This window comes from Macrotis lagotis, chromosome 4, assembly GCF_037893015.1.
Source record: "Macrotis lagotis isolate mMagLag1 chromosome 4, bilby.v1.9.chrom.fasta, whole genome shotgun sequence".
In the NCBI taxonomy this organism is placed as follows: Eukaryota; Metazoa; Chordata; class Mammalia; order Peramelemorphia; family Peramelidae; genus Macrotis; species Macrotis lagotis.
The window spans coordinates 20,323,765-20,330,925 of record NC_133661.1 but is presented as its reverse complement, the minus strand read 5'-3'; positions in this window follow the sequence as shown (position 1 = coordinate 20,330,925).

Sequence of the window (7,161 nt, the reverse complement as noted above, 5' to 3'; positions counted from 1 at the left end):
TGCCACCTAGCATGAGTACCATTTTCTTTGACTATAAAAAGTGCTATAACAAATTTTTTCTATTACAGATTTATTCTATTACAGATTGCACATTGCAAACCGTTAGTTACTTTTGACAACTTTTTTGCTCTCCCTACCTTTCAATCTAATTAATGGCCTAATGGTTCTTCCTCAGCAGTATATCTCTTTTCCTCATTCCTACTGTAACCAACCACATTATAATTCTCAACTGAACTTTTAAAAATTAATTTATTTTTCCAATTATATGTAAAGATAATTTTCCACATTCATTTTTGTAAAGGTTTGAAATTGGAATAATGCCTTGCCCAAATTGAATACTTATATACAATTTTTATTAACATTGAACTTGACCTCTCTGTATTTTATTAAACTGCAGAGCACCCCAAAATTAATTCTTTCTTTTCTCTTGACTTCTATGATATTGCACTCTCTTGGTTCTTTCCTACTTCTTTTAGTTTTGTTTGTTTTTGCAAGGCAATGGGGGGGGTGTTAAGTGACTTGCCCAAGGTCACACAGCCAGTATGTCTCATATTATTATAATTATTAAGTGTCTGAGGCTGGATTTGAACTCAAGACCTCCTAACTCCAGGGTCAGTGCTCTATCCATTGCACCAACTACTTCTTTATGGAGGACTGTAGACGATTCCCGTTCCTTCTCTGTCTTCTTCCTCCCCCAAATCCCTAAATTGAGACATTCATAAAAACTTGTTCTTTTTTTATGTTTTTCCTCAGTGAACTCATCTAACTCCCATCTCTATGCAACTGACTCCTAAATCTACAATTTCCATCCTAGATGATCGACTCCCATTTCAAATGCCCCCTGAACATGTTGACTTGAATGGTCTACAAGCACCTCAAATTCCACCTGTCCTGAATTCTTCCTAGTCTGCTTCTTATCCTTTTTTGCTTTGCCCTTTCTATTACAGATTCCACATTACAAAACGTTAGTTACTTTTGACAACTTTTTGCTCTCACTACCTTTCAATCTAATTAATGGCCTAATGGTTCTTCTTCGGCAGTATATCTCTTTTCTTCATTCCTACTGTAATCAACCACATTATAATTCTCAACTGAACTTTTAAAAATTAATTTATTTTTAGGGGCATCTAGGTGGCGCAGTGGATAAAGCACTGGCCCTGGAGTCAGGAGTACCTGGGTTCAAATCCAGTCTCAGACACTTAATAATTACCTAGCTGTGTGGCCTTGGGCAAGCCACTTAACCCCCATTTGCCTTGCAAAAATCTAAAAATAATAATTTATTTTTCCAATTATATGTAAAGATAATTTTCCACATTCACTTTTGTAAAGGTTTCTCCCTCTCCCTTCCCTCCCCACCAAGGAGAGCAAGAAATCTGATATGTTATATTTGTACAATCATGTTACACATGTTCCATGTTAGTCATGCTGTGAAAGAAGAATCAGAACAAAAGGGAAAAACAAAAAAAAAAACAAATTTAAAGAAGTGAAAATATTATGCTTTGAACTGCATTCAGATTCCATAGTTCTTTTTCGGTATGTGGATGGCATTGTCCATCACAGGTCTTTTAGAATTGCTGTTCAATGTTCTCCTGGTTCTGCTCACTTCACTCAGCATCAGTTCATGTAACTCTTTTCTGAAATCTGCCTGCTCAGCATTTCTTATAGAACAATAATTTTCCATTATATTTATTTATCACCACCTGTTCAGCCATTTCTTACTTGACAGGTATCTCCTCAAATCCCAATTCTTTGATACCACCAAAAAAAGCTACTATGAAAATGTAATTCTTTTCCCCTTTTTTGTGATCTCTTTGGGATTTATCTCTAATAGTGATATTGCTGGATCAAAGAGTATGTACAGTTTTATAGCCCTTTTGGGCATAGTTCCAATTTATTCTCCAGAATGGCTGGATCAGTTTACAACTCCACCAACAGTGCATTAGTGTCCCAGTTTTCCTGCATCCTCTCCTACATAGTTCATTTTCCTTTTCTGTCATATTAACCAACCTAATAGCTAGTAAGATGTTACCTCAGAGTTGTTTGAATTTGTAATTCTCTAAATAATTTTAATATAACTATAGATAGTTTTATTTCTTCATCTGAAAACTACCTGTTCATACCATTTGACCATTTATCAGTTAGAAAATGCCTTGAATTCTTATAAATTTGACTCAGTTCCTTTAGAAATGAGGTCTTTATCAGACATGCTGGTTGTGGAATTTGTTTCCCATTTTCTGTTTTCCTTCTAATCTTGGTTGTTTTGGTTTTATTAGTGCAATCCCCTTTTAATTTAATGTAATCAAAATGTTCCATTTTGCATTTCATAATATTCTCTGCCTCTTGTTTGGTCATAAATTCTCCTTTTCCATAAATCTGATAGGTGAATGATCCCTTACTTTTTTAATTGGCTTACGGTATCATCTTTTAGTCTAAATCCTATGTCCATTTCAACCTTATCTTTGTATAGAGTGTGAGATGTTGATGTATACCTAGTTTCTACCATACTATTTTCCAGTTTTCCCAGCAGTATTTTTGCCAACTAGTGAGTTCTTATCCCAGAAGCTGGAATCTGGGTTTATCATCAGTAGATTATTATTAGTTATTTACGGCAATGTCTTGTGAACCTAACCTATTCCATTGATCCACCACTCCATTTCTTAGTCAATAGCAAATAGTTTTGAAAACTGCTACAATATAATATCATTTTTAGAACTGGTATTATGGCTAGACTTCCTTCTTTTACATTTTTTGTATTAATTCTCTTGACAGTCTTGAGTTTTTTGCTCTTCCAGTTAAATTTTGTTATTTTTTCCTAGTTTTATAAAGAATTTCTTTGGGAGTTTCATTGGTATGACCCTGAATGAGTAGATTAATTTTGTAGAATTGTCAATTTTATGATAATAGCTCAACCTACTCAAGAGTAATTGGCATTTTTTTAATTTTTTAAAAATTTTATTTATTCAAGGCAATGGGGTTAAGTAAGTTGCCCAAGGTTACACAACCATGCAATTATTAAGTGTCTGAGGCCGGAATTGAACTCAGGTACTCCTGACTGCAGGGCGAGTGCTCTAGCCTTGCACCGTCTAGCTGCCCTATATTTTTCTAGTTTGTTTTTTTTATGTCTGATTTTATTTGTGTGAAAAGTTAGTTCCTGGGTTTATCTTGGCAGGTAGACTCTGAAATATTTTCTATTGTCTACAGTTGTCTTGGATGTAATTTCTCTATTTCTTGCTGTTGAACTTTGTTGGAAATTTATAGAAATGCTGAAGATTTTGCAGTTCATTTTATATCCTGGAACTTTCCTATAGTTATCATTAATTTGTTTAAAGTACTGTTTTAGTTGATTTGCAAAGATTCTCTAAGTATACCATCATATCATCTGCAAAGAATGATAGTTTTGTTTCCTCATTGTTTATTCTAACTACTTCAATTTTTTTCTTCTCTTATTGCTAAAACTAATATTCCCAATACAATTTTGAATAATAGTGGTGATAACTGGCTTCCTTATCTTATTGGGAATTCTAGCTACTCCTCATCACACATAATGCTTGCTGATGGTGTTAGATAGATACTGCTTATAATTTTAAGGAAATCCATTTATTCCTGTGTTCCCTAGGGTTTTCAATATGAATGGGTTCTGTATTTTATCAAAAGCTTTTTCACCAGCTATTGAGATAACCATGTGATTTCTGCTACTTTCATTTTTGATATGGTAAATTATGCTGATTGTTTTCCTAATATTGAAACAGCCCTATATTCCTGGTTATAATGTATTTCTCATTTGAAATTTTGTGATAGCCTTTTGATTAATCCCTCCATATCCTCCCTGTTCCAATCAATCCTTACCCTAGTTGTCAGATTTTTTTTTTTTGCAAAGCAATGGGGTTAAGTGGCTTGCCCAAGGCCACACAGCTAGGTCATTATTAAGTGTCTGAGACTGGATTTGAACCCAGGTACTCCTGACTCCAGGGCCGGTGCTCTATCCACTGCTACCTGGCTGCTCAGTTGTCAGATCTTTTATCACTCTCCTCTTCTCACAAACCCCCATGAGTCCCCATGGCTCATGGAATGAAGTACAAACTCTCTGGGCTTCCATTGAATTTTCTCCACAATCTGATCTCAAGATAACCCCATTCCTGACTATACATTCTGTGCTACAACCACATGGAACTTTGTGCTTTTTTCCAAACAGGTTCTGTACTTTTCTGTCTCTGTGCTCCTTCACCCTACACACCTTCTTTTCATATCTCTTCTTATTGAAATGCTCTCCTATTTATTTTGCTACTGCTGTTTTTTGGCCATTTTCAGTAGTTTTTGACTTTTTTGTGACTTCATTTGGGATTTTCTTGACAAAGATACTGGAGTGGTTTGCTACTTTTTTTAGCTCATTCCACAGGTGTGGAGGTGAAGAAACTGAGATTAAAACTGGATTGATTTATTTGCCCAGGATCACACAGCTTCTAAGTGTACATGATCAGATTTGAACTCAGGAAGATGAGTCGTCCTGACTCCAGATCCGGCACTCCAACTACTGCACCATCTAGCTGCTCCAAAATTTTTCAAATGTCACCCTTCCATCATCATCATCATCATTATCCTCACTAGTATTAATATAGTGCTTTTGGCTTATAAATTTCATCTTATTTGTGCCACATATAGCACCCCAAACTGAATAGTCCAAATATTATCATCCCTGTTTTTATGGCAAGGTTCACAGTGAGTCCTGCTTAGCAGAAAAGCATCTATATTTTTATTGCTTTTCTTCCTTACTTCTTTAGTCCTTATAGACTACTTAGGAAATCCTCAAAATGAAAGAGAGTATTAATGATTAAAAATTATGGATAATAATAATCTCTCAAAAAGAACAAATTAAATTATTTTGTGGTAACCACTGAGGAAACCAACATAGATTTCTTGATGGACTGGCATATGATATCATGGAACAATCAACAGAATTGGAGTCAGAAGCCCTGGGTTCAAGTTTCAATTCTATCATTACTTGATTGTGTGATCTTGGACAAGTTTTTGAATGTGTCTGGACTTTAGTAACAAGTAATAAAGGGGAAATATAATTTGTGCTTAAGAAGCCTCACAAGGTTTATTGTGAAGATTAAATGAAATTGGGCATCTGAAAGGAAGGTGAAAGGGCATAAGAAATAGAAATCTAGCTATGTCATCCCAATTCTCTGAGACTCTGTTTTACTTCCTGTTAAATGAGGCACTACATGACCTACCTCAAAGGATAGGATGGTGACTCAGCACAACCCCTTTTCTCAAATCCCATTCCTTGGCATGTCATGGCATCACCCACTGATGTCATGGTCTTCTTTGAGAATAAAAGTCTAACAATATCCTCAGTCTTACACTTGAATGATCTATGATATAAATACCGGAAAAATATCCATGCACCTGTTGCATTTGTGTACTATGATAGCTGGCCCACTGGATGCAGGTGGAGTGGCTACATACGATTAGTTTGGCCACAAGCCAGAGAGACTTTTAAAAGCTGTGGGACTTTACTGCACCATAGGGCAGGGAGAGCTATGAAGGACCTTAGAAGTCACTTAATCCAATCCTTTCCCCCTCCATTTTTACATATGAAGAAATTATCTTTTTCCTTTCCTTTTCTCCTTCCTTCTTTCCTTTCTTCCTTCCTTTTATCTTTCCTTCTTTCTTCATTTCTTCTTTCTCTCCCTTCTTCCTTCCTTCTTTCCTTCTCCTACATCTCCTATTCTAATCCAACACCACACTCCTAGTTAACTCTCTCCTTATTCTTCTGCCCCTTTCTATATTCTAAGTTCTGCCAGAGATGAATGACATTGTAGGCATTCATTTTCATGGGGTAAGTCAGTTTTGAAGCATAGGGCCCTGGTCTAACAATGTAAAACTGCCTCCTTAATCCAGGGTCAAAAACCAAATGGGAATAAGTTTTTAAATTCATAGAACAAGACATGAAATGGACTTCAAGTGCCACTTGAGAATTAGTTTGTCCCCCAAAATGACTAAACAGGTAAACCCCTGACAACCTGTGGACATGGCCACAATATGGGTCTATTGTTGCTTTCACGCCCAAATAAATGAATGAGAGAAACTGTCAGAGAGAGAAGCATGTGCTGTGTTAGTTCTTCAAATGTGATTCTAGAGCTATAAATGTTTAACATAGTTTAAGAGTGGAGGTAGCTCATCCTAGGGGAGATGTCCCTATTTTCTTCCACATTTCGCCTTGTGTCTAGTTATTTGGTTCTAATTACTGCTGAAACTAATTTGATCTGAGATTTTAAATGTAACCAAAGATTGAAAGCTAAATTACATAAATGATATTAAGTAAAGGGAGGCAATGATACCAGTCTGAACCTAGCTTTAAGAAGTCTTGGTTTCAAAGTCTCTTACCAATCGTATTATCACGAGCAAAGTACAACCAGTTTCCTCATTCATAAATTGGAAAAGGAAAGAGGGAGCAAACGCTAGATGGACCAAGCTGCCACATCCATCACGTACCTCCTTCAGATCTTGAAGAAGAAAGGTCAAACTCCGAGTCCGAGAACCTAAAGAAGAGCAGGTGCCCCAACCTGTAGACTGCCTCCAGATCAACTGTTGTAGCTAAAATCCATGTAATCCCTATGTTGTCGGGACTTGGGAAAGAAAGTTTTGCCACTCAAGTCCTTGGCACTATAAAATGGCACCAGAAACAGACTCGGCATTCAAGAAGTTATATTATTATTATCTGCTTTGTCATTCTATTCTAAAAACCACAAGAGCCTTCCCATCTTTCTATATCTACCACTCCCATGTGATATAATAGGCAGCTGGGTGTACAGATAGAGGATGGAAGGCTAGGCTGGGAGTTGTGAAGCTCTGACTTCAAATCCAGCCTCAGACATTTATTCGATGGGTGGCTGTCAGCATATGACCGGGATGAGTCAGTCACTTAAGCTCTGTTTGGCTTATTTTCCTCTTCTATATAATGGCAACACTAATAGCACACTGTAAGGTTTTCTGTAAGGATGAAATGAAATAATGTGTATTTTGTAATCTCTAAATTTAGTCATTATTAACTTTTACTATTATCATTCTGTGTTCTATCTCCTTTTTTACTCTTAGTGCATTGCACAGTCCCCAATTATGCGGTATTCTTTTCATTCATTCATTATATCTGTGTCA